This window comes from Balaenoptera ricei, chromosome 13, assembly GCF_028023285.1.
Source record: "Balaenoptera ricei isolate mBalRic1 chromosome 13, mBalRic1.hap2, whole genome shotgun sequence".
NCBI lineage: Eukaryota > Metazoa > Chordata > Mammalia > Artiodactyla > Balaenopteridae > Balaenoptera > Balaenoptera ricei.
In genome coordinates, this window is record NC_082651.1 from 94,109,916 (window position 1) to 94,125,386 (window position 15,471).

A 15,471-nucleotide genomic window follows, 5' to 3' on the forward strand; every position below is an offset into this window, starting at 1 on the left:
TTCTTTGTCCCAAGGAATTGAGTTTTATGGGTAACTAAGTTGTTAAACACTCCAGTAATTACTAAAACTGCAATAATCAAGAGTGCTAAGGGACCCTATTATTTTGGTCTTCCATCAATTTTCACACTGGTGTTATGCCACTGGCTGCACCAAGGGATATGAGAAGAAACAGCCATAAGAACTGTGCCACCGTGTTGATGGAGTGGAGGATGCTGTACAAGATGACATCTACAGCATCCTGCGGTACCCCCTTTATGAAGACCTAGGCCGAGAAGCATCTTGAGCTCAGGAAATAAAATAGTTGTGCTTCCCCTTAACAACGGGTTAGCTTTTACCTTAAGAACACAGTTAATTCTATACGTGATTATGCATGCAGTTTTTCTTTGCTTTGGCTACAAAGGAGGAAAAATAAAAAGTTGGGGACCACCTCTGGCAGTCCTTCAGGACCATGCCACATCAATTTTGCATACTGACTATACTCCAACATTCTTTCTTTCTCTCTTTCTCTCTCTCTTTCTCTCCTCCTACTGCCATTTTTCCTTCAGTAGATTTTTAAAAATCTTACGGTATTTATTGTTTTGTTGTCAGCCAACTCAAACGCATTTTGGAAAGATATAGGAAATTGGGTTGATGGAAGTGCAGATGGACGGATGGATGGTGAGACAGATTTTCCTTTGAGGGAGTGATGGGAAATGTTACTGAAGCAATGGCACAGCCAAACTGGACAGAAGAAGATGAGTGTCTGTTTGTTGGGAGTGAAGGAGGACAGTTTCCACTTGGTGGGTAGGTCGGGCAGAGAGATGGGGGAGTCTGGATTGTACTAATCTTTGGTGAAAAAAGCTAATTAAATAAGTGACTTAGTAATCACATCATCTGGTTAATGCACTTCAGAATGCTTCCCAGATACTTTGGTCATTATGCTGATGGAAAGCTTTTTGAACAGAAAAAAAAAAAAAAACACCATCTCCCTATGCTCATCCTGTAATTATCCATTTCTTGCCTACCTCTTGCTGTTTTTGATAAGAACCATTAGGATAATAATGACAGACTCGACTCATGTATTAATAATTCTGTCGATGTACACTTCTTCATGTCCCTGTGAAAGACTGAAATATGTTAACCTTTTAAATGCCCTCCGTCACAGGCTGTGTCAGACCTTTATTAATGGCCTGCTCCAGCTGCCCAAACTCCAGCTCGCTGCAAATGTGTGTGATGTGCAGAAACAAAGCCTTTTCATTTTGCTCATGGTCATTTCCCTTTTTAGGAACTTGAAATGAAATACTGTGTTTATCCTGTATAGCCTAAGAATGTACGTCAGCTGCACAGCCTGAAATAGACATGGTTTTGCTGCCCTAAATATTTGATTCTTGAGTCAAGTTATTATAATTGCTAGACATCCTTCTTTAAATATAGAAGGACAGTCAGTGGACCTGCACATTTGAAATAAACATCATGTTCAGAGGTAGCACTGTTTCTATTTGATTTTTTCATAATATCCTCGGTCTTGGTGAGTGCAGTAAAACGAAATACTTGATTCGTCTAAGGACATGCAGCTTTAGAAAGACATGATCAAGAGGTCTTTGGGATATGAGAAGGTGTTTCTTGTAGTGAAGGGGTGTAGTTAGGACAGAACAGAAATGTCAACATGCCCTTTTATAAAACCATTGCTCATCAGCCATTGCCCCAACTTGATGGCTGCTGTTTCACTGATAAGTGGTTTCAGATTAAACAGTGGAGACAAATACATTTACCGCAGACAAAAGCACATAGGAGGAGACCTAACTGCCTTTGAATTGTTTGATAACTTATCTTCTACAGCCAGGGCATCCAGCTAAAGTTGCGAGGTTGCCCTGACATCTGCAGAAATAGCCTTGGGATAAAAATATTTTCAAGTGGTCCCGCCTGGTACAGTGTCGAGTTAGAGAAATAAAAGATAAATAAGGGACTCCAAGTTCATGTGGACGTTTGGGGTGTGCATATGTATGTGAAATGTTTCCATTGTTCATCCTTCTGATGCTTGTAATATCAGGTTCAACCTGCCTTTAGACAATGGCGTTTAGATTCCATTGTTAATTTGGAAAGGAACTTGATATAGTGTAGTTCCTTGAAATGAAACTTAAGGAGGACACATAAGTATGATTTATTTGAAGAAGTCAGAGTGAAGGGAGTTTTCTAATGGCTGTTTTGAAGATAATGGAGAAAATGTTTAGAATACATAAAATCTATCTATCTATGTATCTGGAAAGCAAAACAAGCAGAAGTGACTCTGATTGATGAGTTATATCAACTTATATCCAGTACACCTAGTTTTTCTCCATCAGTAATTAACACAGTTAACAAACATTTATTGAACAACTTACTATACATATCTAGTGCTTGGCAAGTTGCTAGAAAAATAAAACAGGCACTTTCTGCCCAAGTTTGTACAAACGGGTACAGAGGAGATTGACATTTCATGAGACAGGCTCATGGTGAGAGGGAATAGCAGAACACTAAATGCTCAGAGAATAGGCACCCCCTGACCTCCGCCTCCCCCGCTACCCACCCCCAGCTTGAGTGGGGGAGAAAAAAATAGCAAGGATGCTTCCTGGAGAGGCTGCCTTTGTTTGTTTCTCTGTTTTGGCTAGCCCTTTGTGTTTGGGGATTACAAAGGCAGAGCCGTGAATTAACCAGACTTCTCAGTTCCTGGCTTAAGATCAACATGTGTATATATGTGAAGATCCATTCTTATTTTCATTTGTGTATTTATTTTTCTATTTACTTATTTATTTTCTTTTCTCACCATTCCTCACTCCCATTTCTCCTACCCCCCACTATCAGCAACAATTCTAGTCTGGTTTCTGTCTGTCTCTGTATGTCTTTATACGCTGTGTGCATTGTTGTTTTGTAGGCATGCATTTTAATTTCTGCAAGTGATGTTATTTTTCATATCTCATTCTATTCTAACTTCTCTCACCATGCACTCTACTGTTCATATCCCTCCTTCCTGACACGTGTCTGCTACGTCTAACTGCTGCCTAACCATTCTTCTCCACCTACTCGCCAACCTAACGATGGACCCACCGGTGATCGCCAACACCCTTCCACCACATGCGAATGGTTTTGTGAGGTGGACTGCTAAAGCGTCTCGGATGCTGGCATTGTTTACTTAAAAACAAATGAGTCAGTGTTTTCTAACACATGCGTTGTGGATAATGCCAAGATGTAAAACGTCATCCTTTTCCTCTATGAATTGACTCTAGAGTTGGGGGGGAGGAGGATGTGTGATTAAAATACTTTAATAAAATAAACACTCTGCTAAAAGCAGACAAAATAAAATAAATAACTCTGGTAAAAGTCAAAGCACTAGATCAAAGATTCCAAGATATAAAAGAAGGCCCTTGTCAAGAACCTATCATAGGCTAGATTTTTTGCTAATTTCCCATGCACTGAACAACCTTCCTGGTAATGATGGGAGAAGGAGGGAGACTTCTCAGGGCAAAAACTAAAAAGTTTATTTGGAAAATGCAAGATTTATTCAGGAAAGACAGCACTTCTTCAAGCATAGCTAGGGGCGGAGAGAACATTATAGTCAGAGCAAATCAAAGAATAAAGGATTGTTGTTCAAAACATGCAGGACATTTGGGGGAATAGGAATTAGGTCCATTTTGAGGGAGGCATGGAAGGCATAAGAACGGTGGATAATTTTCAGAAAATCACAGCATGTAACACCATTTAATGTTGTTTTAAATTATGAATAGAGATGGTTTCCTATTAACGAAGCCAATAAATATCTGTTGAACCATTAATATGTGCCATGCAATATTCTAAAATCTGGGATTCTAGACATGAAAGAGACACGGTCAGGTCATTATCCTCGTGAAATTTACATTCTAGTGGATGAAAGTAGGTGATAAATAAGTAAAAAATGAGCAGACAAATAAGCAAACCAAATAAGAAAATGTTTGATAATATGTACCCACTCTCATGATATCATTGTATCAGAAAAACTGCCCCCTCTGGGTCGACAAAGTCAAGAAGAAAAGTACCCCTCCCTCTGTGATGAGGGGCTTGTCTACTCAGTAGCTCCTTTTACTAATAGGAAGATGACGGTCCTCTAGCACTCAGGAAGAATCTGTGGATTCAGCTCCCTCCTTCCTGCCCACATGGCCGGAGCCATTGGCAATGCCCAGACCACACAGCTCCAAGGCAGCCCTGGACGTGGAGGAAACGTGTCAAAAAGAGACAGTGGTGGCAGGTGGATACACTAGCATGATCTGGTGGGCTCAGTGAACTGGTGATATCTGTCCTGAGATCTCAGAGATGACCATTCCAGGCAGTGCGACTAACAAGAGCTCCAACACAGGGCTTACAAAACAGAAAGGCCAGCGAGTGAGGAGAGAGGAATAGAGGAGATGGAGAGATAAAGGTGGACCAATCATACAAGCCATGCTATGGAGTTTGCATTTTGCTCCAAGATTTTATTTTAAATGGTATGTACATGCTGTGTGTCTATTTTTTTGGTTGAAATTAGGAGTAATTTAATTAAAGAATGAGGCTTATAAGAATCTTTAGAATATCCTGGCTTCTATGTAAGATGTAATACATTTAGGTTATGAAATCCTGATTTATGGAATCAAGATCCTAGAAAGCTATAATTGAAAGGAATCTCATATATCATTTAATTCAAACTATGTAAATGGAAAAAAATGAGATGATAAAGGATCTTTTTTAAAAACAGACTCAAACAGAGAATTATATTATAACACTAAAAGAGTTGGTTTTGGAAGGTATGCCCAGAAGCAAAATAAGAGGACATTTAGAATAAAAACATATCCTCTCTAGATACATTGTCAAGCAGCAAGTTCAAAAACTCAAGAGTAAAACAAATGTCATTACTTAGTCTTTCTACACCTGAACTTATTAAGCATAGCAAACCCCCATTCTACCAGGAAATGGAAATAATCTAGGTCTATTTAGTGGCTCCCCTACCCTTTTCCTGGGCCTCTTTCTAAGTCCTAGGGCACATAAGGCAGCCGTCCTAAGCTATTGATAGTGCTGGGGACAGGGATGGATGGTGGGTCCCATCTTCCTTGTCACTGGTCATTGCCTTCTCTCCACACTGACGTACATGGCCATGCCCTTGTCCTCACCTCGTGAGGGCCCTGAAGTCCACCGGTTCTTGGATCCTGTCTGAAATACCTTCAGGCCCATGGGAAAGGTTTTGTATTTTCCCAGGATACTCTGGGTAAGTGGATTCTGTAAAACTAACCTAGTACTTTCTGCCTCATTATCTTGGTCTGATATTCTTTCTCACACCATCTCCTCCCCAGGAAAAACCACAGCCTTGCCCTCTTCCTGGCCTCAGGCACTGCTCTTCTACTGTCAGTTCTCAGTCCTATTTTCTAGAAGATTCTTCGTCTACCCTCTCCTTGGTAACCACCAAGTCCTCTGACCTCATTCTTGTTATGTTCTTTCCCTTCTCTCCCCGTCAGGCAGCTTCTATCTACTTATCGGCTGGGAACGACAAGTTATATCTGATCAAATCAGAGATTATTCTGAATCTTTTCTATTATCATTTGGTCACCTAGATCTGTCACTTCTCTTCTCTGCATTCTGCTGTGACATAACTGGCTGCCTGAATAAGGGATCTAAAATAGGTTAATAAGACATATTCCTAAAATAACCCCATAATATTCAATAATATAACAAAATGTTTCTCCATCACATATGACTTATCAAAATAAAACAGTGTAACTTAAAGACACATACCATGTGTTGTTCAACCGTGCTGCAACTCAATGTAACCTAATATGTCTTAAATGTTTTGTAATTTTGTTCTTTAAATATAAATTGCTCCTTTCACATGCACATACACATTAGTATGTGAACTACTGGATAATGTATGTATGTTTCTCTAAAAATAGATATAAATATGGATCTCACACACTCACACGCAAAACAACCCACATGCACACCAATGTAGGTAAGACCCTATGACATGCTGTGGGTGTTAACCTAAGCCACATAATGGAGGGGATCCCTTTTCTACAGGACAGTCCTCTAGCTCTTCAAAAAACATACATGGCTGAGTCCTTCATCTTGTGTAACATTTCAGCTATGTGTCAGATCATGAGGATCAAGGACTTTTGGAATACTCAAATAAATGTCACTTTCACTGAGTCACAATTACAGAAGGGCTGACAAAATTACCTGATCCTCACTTCTGACTCCAGAAAGTTAACTGATCCAGATCATTTCTTCCAAATGGTCAAACATTTTCCATTCATTCATTTTGATGAGTCACGGAATATTAAGTTGAGCACATTCTCCATAACCAGGAGCTATATTAGTCACCGAGAATATTGAGATGAAAAAGCCACAGACCAGCTGAGGAGACAGACAGGGAACTAGATCATTAAACCCATTGTAAATGTCTACAGTAGAGGTAAGTCCATGATACTGTGGATTGTAATAGAGTGATTTTTGTCTACCAAGGAAAGTTCAGGAAGACTCAGAGAAAGGCTTATATATGAATGGGTCTTTAAAGGATGAGTAAGAATAGGCTAAGAGCAAACAAGGGGGAAACTTAGCTCAGGCTTTCCTTAACCTTTTTATGACATGGACCTCTTCAACAGGCTAGTAAAACCTATAAATTCCATCACAGATTAGTGATTTTTAAGCATTAAAATATGATATGATATTTTAAAATTTTTTTATTGAAGTATATATAGTTGGTTTACAATGTTTTGCCCATCTCTGCTGTACAGCAAAGTGACTCAGTTGTACACATACAGACATTCTTTTTTATATTCTTTTCTATTATAGTTTACCACAGGATATTGAATATAGTTTCCTGTTCTATACAGTACAACCTTGTTGTTTATCCATCCTGTATAGAATAGTTTACATCTGCTAATCCCACACTCCCAGTCCTTCCCTCCCCCACCCCCCTCCCCCTTGGCAATCACAAATCTGTTCTCTATGTCTGAGTCTGTTTCTGTTTTGTAGATAAGTTCAGTTGTGCCATATTTTATTTTATTTTTTTAACTTTTTATTTTATATTGGAGTATAGTTGATTAACAATGTGGTGATAGTTTCATGTGTACAGCAAAGTGATTCAGTTATACATGTACAAGTATCTCTCCTTTTTCAAATTCTTTTCCCATTTAGGTTGTTACATAATATTGAGCAGAGTTCCCTGTGCTATACAGCAGGTCCTTGTTGGTTATCCATTTTAAATATAGCAGTGCGTACATGTCAATCCCAAACTCCCTAACTATCTCTTCCCCCCACCCTTGGATATGATATTTAAACGCATAAAACCAAATACATACACTTATAAAGAGAACCAATTATAGTTTTAAAATGTTATATTGAAATAGAATTTTAAAATATTTTTAAAATTGTATTGCCTCCTTCTTAATGAATTACTAGATCTTTTTAAACACAATACTCTAGCAGTGGTATAATAACTACCATACTTTCGAAACAGTGGTTAGCATAAACAATATTTCAGGATATCCACAATACTTGTAATGTGATAGGGAAAAAAACCTATGCTCTCTGTTAGTGACAAAATCACAAGTTATTGCTAACACTATTGCTGTGCTAATTTATTAGGCTAAATTCCTAATGCAAGGAAATGATAAATTTCAGTGGTGTGAGTGAAAAATTTCTTATACAAGTTCACAAGCTCTCTGTCTATAGATCCATTGGAAATCCATGAACACCAGATCAAAAATCCTTGTGCTAGAAAGACTGACTTGTATGTGCAAATACAATATAAGGCAGCATGAAGCAAAATGGCAGGACTAGGGAGAGGATGAGAGTTTGGTCTGATTAAAGCTTTGTGTGCAAACAAATGAATGAAAATTAATCCAGGTTATGAAGTCTTATATGAAGGTTCAATAATTTTGACTTTACCTTTTTGACATGGAAAGCCTTCAAAAAATTTTTTGAACAGGAAAGTGACAATGTCATACATAGGTTCTGGAGGTTAAATCTGATAATCAAAGTAGGAGATATGTTATACAATTTTTGGCTCTTCTTAAAAAATATTTTTGTTTGAGGTTACATAACACAAAAGAAAATTTATTTCATTTCTAAGTGTTTTAAATCCATTGCGTTTCTATATGTAATAAAGAGGTCACAATGATGAAGATAAGATGACATTCTAGCAGGGTCCATTTTGACATTTAGGTAACCAAAATCTTAGCAATTCTTGGAGAAACTTAAGTAATTTAAGAATATCTGAGGAATACTTCCACCTGTCTGCCAATAATTTCCTTGAACTCCCTTCTCCTCTCCCCCTGTCGGGAAATATAAGGGTATAAAGGTTAAGGGGCTCAGGACTGAAAGACACACAGCAGATATTCCAAGTTCATTGGAAAGAGCAACATCCCCTAATATTGTTAGGCTTTGGAAATATCTAAAAATGAGGGCCTACATACTCTCTACCTAGATTTAAAAGTTATAAACCAAGCTAAAAATGTGTTCAGTAAAAATAACATTTCTTTGACATCAAACTTCCTGCCTTGACAAAAGCTCACCATGGCCTGGAAGGCTAAGGAGAACCATCAACACCAGAGCCCAGCCTCCTTCTCTCCCCCCACCATGTATCCCCCTAGCCCACATGACGTAAATACACTCTCCTCCAAGTCAACTCTTGACCATCCCTCGTGTCAAAGGATGTGCACACCAGTGGCACAATCAACCTGCAGCCACGTGGACCCAAAGAAGAAGTCTATGCTAGTTCTAGAAGGGGGTTCTGGACAACTTGGGGAAGGAATTGCATGATCTTTGGCCCTTTGAGAATGGGTGGATGGTGGAGTAAAGACTCCTCGCTCACTGGGGAAGGTGTGGGTAAATTGGTTGGAGCCCTAGACAAGGACTCTCTTGTCCAGGATGGAGTTCAGAACTGCTTATATGAAGGTGTGAGTTTTACATATGGGCCTCATTTTACTGACAGATGGGGAAAATTGATATAATTATGGTGACTACACTGATGTAGTAACTGCTTAATCACTAATAGCTAATCACTAATTTGTTCTTCCCATAAACCTATTCATCTATTATTATATATTTAATTTGATATGTGATCCAAGAGCCCTAGAAAAGTGAAATGGCTTACCAAGAATATACAGCTATAAAACCCTAGATCCAAGATTCAGCCAAAAATGTATTTAAAAGTCAGTGCTCTTACCCATTATCCTAAGCTGTTAAGACCCAAATGGGATACAATACTTCAAATTTGATTATTAATTTGCTGTCAAAATCTAGACAGACTGTTCTGAATGTTCTTAAAGAACAGTAACTCTTCATACCTTTCAAATAATTTGTGGATTTGATTTCTGGAAACAGTAAAAGTCATTCAATTCCTAGCAGGCTTTATTAATATGGAAGGTCAAAGTCACTCATGCCATCGTATCGACTGCTTATTATGTGGCCTGTATCTTATTTTATAATATTACCTTTCTTCCCAACTCACAAATGGGCAACTGAGGTAACTGCCCAGTGAAACACAATCAGGAAAGGACAGAGACCCAAGTGTTTCAAATATCAAGTCCATTTCTTTTTCCATTAAACTACAATGTCTCCTAAGTTGAATCATTAAGCTGAAAGACGAATAGAAGATTCATGATCTATGGGGTTACAGTGAAGCTCTTCTTGTCCACTGATACCATGTGTAGGAGAAAACTAAATTGGATAAGGAGTGTGAAATCAGAAAATGTCAGTGAATATTGTTTGTTTAATGAATCAATTATATTGAATCAAGTGTTACATATCAGATATGTTCTCTGGCATAATCTCTCTGCATCCCCAGAGAAATTCATTTACTTAGAGATACTTTTATTCATTACAAATACAATCTCTGCATATTATGTCACAAATCAGCCTGTGTGTGCGTGTAGGGGTATGTGTGTGTGTGTAGGGGTGTGTGTGTGTGTGTGTTGACATCCTCCATTGAGCACTAACTCATCTTTCAAAGCTCACACCTCTTATTATCTCTTCCCCAACTTTGCTGGTCTATCAAGTTCAAATTGATGGCTCTCTTTGTACCTCTTTTGTTTCCTTCAGAAACATAGATGACAGCAGTTCTAACAAATGTTGGAATTATTTGTTTTGAGGATTGTCTCTCTCACTAGACTCAGAGGCACTTGAAGACAGTAACTATGTCATTTAATCTCTGCGTTCTCATTCTCCAGCATAGCAACCAACACAGGGAAAACACGCAAGTATTTTTAAAACATAACTTTCAATCCAATTTATTTTAAAACAGCCTTGTTTTGTGGGTCTCATTATTATTATGAATTAAAATCAGATCCCAAATATACAACGCTCTTTGCTGAGTCTCTATTGTGTGTCGGCACAACATTTTCTCAACCTCTGCTGGTTTTAATATGGCAATTTTTGATTATTTCCTCTCTCCCCGGTCAATGTTAACCTTCTGATTTGTGACAAATGTACACGTGTGTGCATATACGTGTGCACGCATGTGTACATATGTGTATGTGTGCATGCATGTGTGTGGGAGGGTATGGTGCATGCACACAAAAGTATGCATGTGTGTGGTGTGTGTGCATGCTCCCAATATGGAAGCGAGGAGGTCTATGGGCTGGAGGAACCACATACTTGCCACGTTGGTTCTCATTTTCCTCCCTTATTCCTCTTGGCCACCATACAAGCACCTAGAAAGTGTGTCAGTCAGCCCTGCTGAGCTGAGGACATGGCAATGTCTGTGCACTTGAGGACCTGCCCATGTTCTTGTCAATGAGACAGTTGTTCATGACTTTGATACATAGCCTTGAGATTGTGATTTCCTCCTTTCTGTTTATGGATCTGCTCCCTGATCTTCCTGTGATGATGCTGGGCACAGCCATTCTTTCTCCATCCATGTAGAGCTGAACGCTTGAGTCCGATAAGTTTCTGAACAGGCTGGATCCACCAGGGCAAAGATTTCAGGGATGGAAACATCTGAGGCATGGAGATAGCTAATCTTTAAACCACTCTATGTGCCAGCCCTTAGCCGGATATTGTGGAGGGTCATGAATTAGACAAGATCCCTGCCCTCTAAAGTCCAGTTGGGGAGAGAAATGCAGAGGCAGAGTCTTTCAGTTCCCCTCGGTGGATGCAGGGATGGAGCCGTGCACAGGAGATGAGAGCCGTCAGAAATGTGCTCCATCTACAGCCTTGGAGAAGATCGACTCGTGGAACTGACGCCTGAGTTGAGTATGGAAAGTTAAGAAAAAGCCCTTTCTGGTGAAAGAGGGGAGAAGGAGGGGGAGTGGGAGAATAAACGTGAAGACAAAGAAAGTAACATGAAACTGTGTGATGTGTATCATTGGGACCATGGACAGTTTGGTGCTAATAGTAGGAGGTGGGATGGTTCTCAGTGTTCTCTCTGCTACACTGTAATACGAATTTCAACAACGACAAAGGTTCGTGTGTCTCCCACATTTTATATTGGCAGCGGTCACCGTGTTGGCCGCAGCAGCTGTGACTTGGGTCTGTGTATCTTCTTTATTTGAAGATCTGGGCTAATGAAGCAGCTCCTGTGTCGAACATGCTCTTCTCATGGCAGAGGGTGATGAGGGATGTTAGAACCATGCATGACTCCTAAAGCTTCTGCTCAGACACAAAGGAAACATTGTTTCCTCTCATAATCCATTAACCAGACTGTGTCACCTGACCGGCACTGACATAAAGCAAGACAGGAATTCTCTTCCAACAGGAATCTCGTGGCAAAGGATGGAGATGTGCAGTCATCTTAAAAGAAAGGCAGGAAGTGCCAGGGAACAATAACACAGTATTCAGAGTCTGGTCCATCTTAGACAGAAGGAGATGATTTTCCCTTGAAGGGTGCTCCCATGAACAAAGGTTGGGACAAAACCAAAGGCAATCTCCTAGGCTCCTGGGACTCTATTTTAGCCTGATTGGGTTGCCATAATGAAATCCCATAGCCTGGGTGGCTTAAACAACAGGAATTTATTATCTCACCATTCTCAAGGTGGCTGGAAGTCCCATATCCAGGTTGCAACCTGCTGGGCTTCTGGTGAGGAACATCTTTCCGGCTTGAAGACAACCATGTTCTTGCCAGGTCCTCAAGTGGCCTTTCCTTGGTGTTGCACATGGAGATAGGGTGAGAGCCAGCTATCTGGTGTCTCTTCTTATAGGACATATAGGGCACTAGTCCTATTGGATCAGGGTCCCATTCTTATGACCTCAGCCAACCTTATTCACTTCCTTAAAGACCCCATCTCCAAATACAGCCACACTGGGGGTTAAGACTGCAGAAATATAAGTTTAAGGGACGAATATAAACATTTAGTCCATAACAGATCCCCTCTCTGAAAATCACACCAGTAGCTCCAGCCTTAGATGGTGGAGGAGTAAAGGGGCCCTACCTCCCATGCCCCATTGACAACACTGAGAACATGGTGACAGCCCCTGGTCTCAGCTTCATGTGGCCTTCAGGTCAGCACTCACATCTCCAGCATTACGAACCACTAGTAATTCCTTGTTTGCAGTATTTTTCCAAACATTTAACCTTTGCTTACATCATTCCGGTTTTCTGAAATGTCCTTTCTATCCTTTATAGTTATCACTTATCTCACTATTTTCGCTTGTGTTTTCATGTAAAAGAATAATTTATTGTTTAAAACCCAGTCAAATATTCCTCTCTTCCGTTTACCTTCTCCTATTACTCTCATTGCCTATTTCACTCATCTGCAAATTCCTTGGGGTCACTTTGCTAACTATTTGGTAATTCTTTACATACTTGAATTTCTTCTCATTCTTAAATGTTAAAGTCATATCTCTATATCCCAAACTATAGCATGGGTCAATGAAAAAAAAAGAATGCATGAATGAATGACATAATTGAGAGAGTTTATCCCATCCTCCTCCAGGGAAATTTGCATGCTTTATTTTACTGTTCCTTCCTTCTTTGAAAAATCTCAAACTGTGCCAGTAGTAGGCTTTGAGGCATGACTTGGAGGAAGAAAGAAGAGGAAGAAGGTGAAAAGGAAGAGAAAACATCCCAAATGCCTGAGATCCCAGCCTGTGGCTTATTCATTACTGTCACATCCATCCCGCTGCTGCCCTCTGAGCCTCCACCCTTCTGCTGTCTCTGGACCATTAAAGGGTTCCTTACAGCCGGCAAGCTAATTAGCCAGACTGGAGGACCATGGAGGACCAGGGCAGGCTCACATCAGCTCGTTAAAGGCTCCTGTCTCCTGCTTGGGAAATTGCTCTCCCCCGTTTACCAGAGCTGTTTGCATTTTGCAGCTCCCAGGGGATAGAGGGCCGTGCTGGTTGAATTCCTGGCTAAGCCATTTGGCCCAGAGCCTCCATAAAACTTTGGCCCCAGCCTTCCTGACTTGGGTTTCCTCGTTAAACCTGGAGACAGGAGCCTGCTGTTGGGTCTGCAGAGGCCTAGGCGAGACGGACATAAGGGCCTAGGACTGAGAGAGAAGTGAGTGTGATGGGGCACAGTGGAGGCTGCTGGGGAAAGGAACTGGGGTTGCAATGAAGGCAGAGGTGTGCAGATCAGAATTCTGATTTCCGGGCTTCCCTGGTGGCACAGTGGTTGAGAATCTGCCTGCTAATGCAGGGGACACGGGTTCGAGCCCTGGTCTGGGAAGATCCCACATGCCGCAGAGAACTAGGCCCGTGAGCCATGACTACTGAGCCTGCACGTCTAGAGCCTGTGCTCCGCAACAAGAGAGGCCGTGACAGTGAAAAGCCCGCGCACCACGATGAAGAGTGGACCCCACTTGCCGCAACTAGAGAAAGCCCTCGCACAGAAACGAAGACCCAACACAGCCAAAAATAAATAAATAAATAAATAAATAATTTTAAAAAAAATAAAAGAATTCTGATTTCCAACTACAACACAAGCCCACTTCATGAGAGTCCACAGTCCATTTCCTAAGCAGAGTGCTTAGGAAAGCTCACAGTGGACAGCTCCATCCCACCTGGAACTTGAACACAAACCCAGCTGTGCATTTGACACTATCATTTGGTTGATGGTCTATGCAATACTTGAAGGGTCTTCTTGCAGTTTAATAGTAACTGCAAGGCACCATGTGCTCCTAGTTTGCAGAGATATGAAGGTGTGGTTGATCCTAAGTTCCTGTGTCTGCTGCACAGTGAGGGTAAACAAACCGAAACCCTAGAGTTTGGAGCAGAGAAAGATGAATTGCAAGGGCCAAGCAAGGAGAATGGGCAGCTCATGTTCAAAAAGCCCAAACTCCCCAGTACTTTGGGGGGAAGAGTTTTTTTTTTTAATAGGCAAAATTTGGGGGGAGGGCTGCAGGGTTTGTGACTTTCTTCTGATTGGTCAGTGGGGAGGTAACAGGGTGGTGGTCTGGGAAACTCAAACACCAGCCTTCTGGTTCCATCCAGTCTGGGGTTCATGTGCTTGGGCTTAGCCTGAAGTTACCATCCTCCACCCAGTGGGGGTCTTTGTTCCTGTAGAAGAACTCTGAGATCTATATCAGATTGTTCTGCCCATCCCCCCAGGAGGAGCCAGAACCCTGTCCCATCCCTGCACTACTGTGTCTTGATGCCTTTCCTTCATTTCTGCCTTCGTTCACTCTAATCAGGAACTACCTGAATATGCTCTTTGGAACTCAGGGCAGGTTCAGGAGGCTGAAAGCCTTTTTCCTACAAACAAGAAACAGGGGACACAGAAAGGCTTTTGTACCCAGGAAGGCTCCACAGGGTCCTAGACAGTTTCAAAGGGATAAGATATCAGTTATAATGTCATTTCAGCATTGTTGTAAGACAGCCTCTAACCAGGTTCTAACAGCTGCAGTGAACTTTCTAAAGCTGCTGAAGCCTGTCTACTATGTGAGAGCCTTCCAGCAGCTCTGTGCTTTTTTAGGTAAAGCTTGGATGCCTTGGCTTAGAGTCCAAGGCCCTCTGAGAGCTGGTCCGTGCCTCCCTCTCAGCCTTCACCGCTCCATCTTTCCTGCTGCAAGGAAGAGGATGGGGTCTCCCTGAATCTTCCCATTTAGGGGACTTCATGGTGCTGAAGGAGAGTGTATTAGGGACCAGGTATGTGTAGATTCAGATGTAAGCCAGGAACCAGGAGCTGAGGACAGGGGGTGGGAAGGCAAATCATTCTAATAAGGAAGCGGGGGGACAGAAAATATTCTGTCAACTCTATGCCACATTCAAAAAAGATCTGATGCACATGCTCTTTCGAGGGGAATCATTTAGAAGGAAAAACAGGTGTATTTTTCATCTGAGACAACGTGCCATGGAAGGAACAGCAACATGAGATAGTAAAATTACCCTTAACTTTACTTGAGGGGAATGCATCAGAGCAAAAAGGGACCAGGAAGAATGCAAGCCCCTCCCCCAGGCTCCCAAGAACCTTTTGGCTTCCACTGCATAGGAAATGGCGTGTGTTCGCTTTCCTTTGAAACTCTAAAGGCCAAGGTGGCTCAACTGAGGGGCTGCCCCAAGTCACACAGCTCTCAA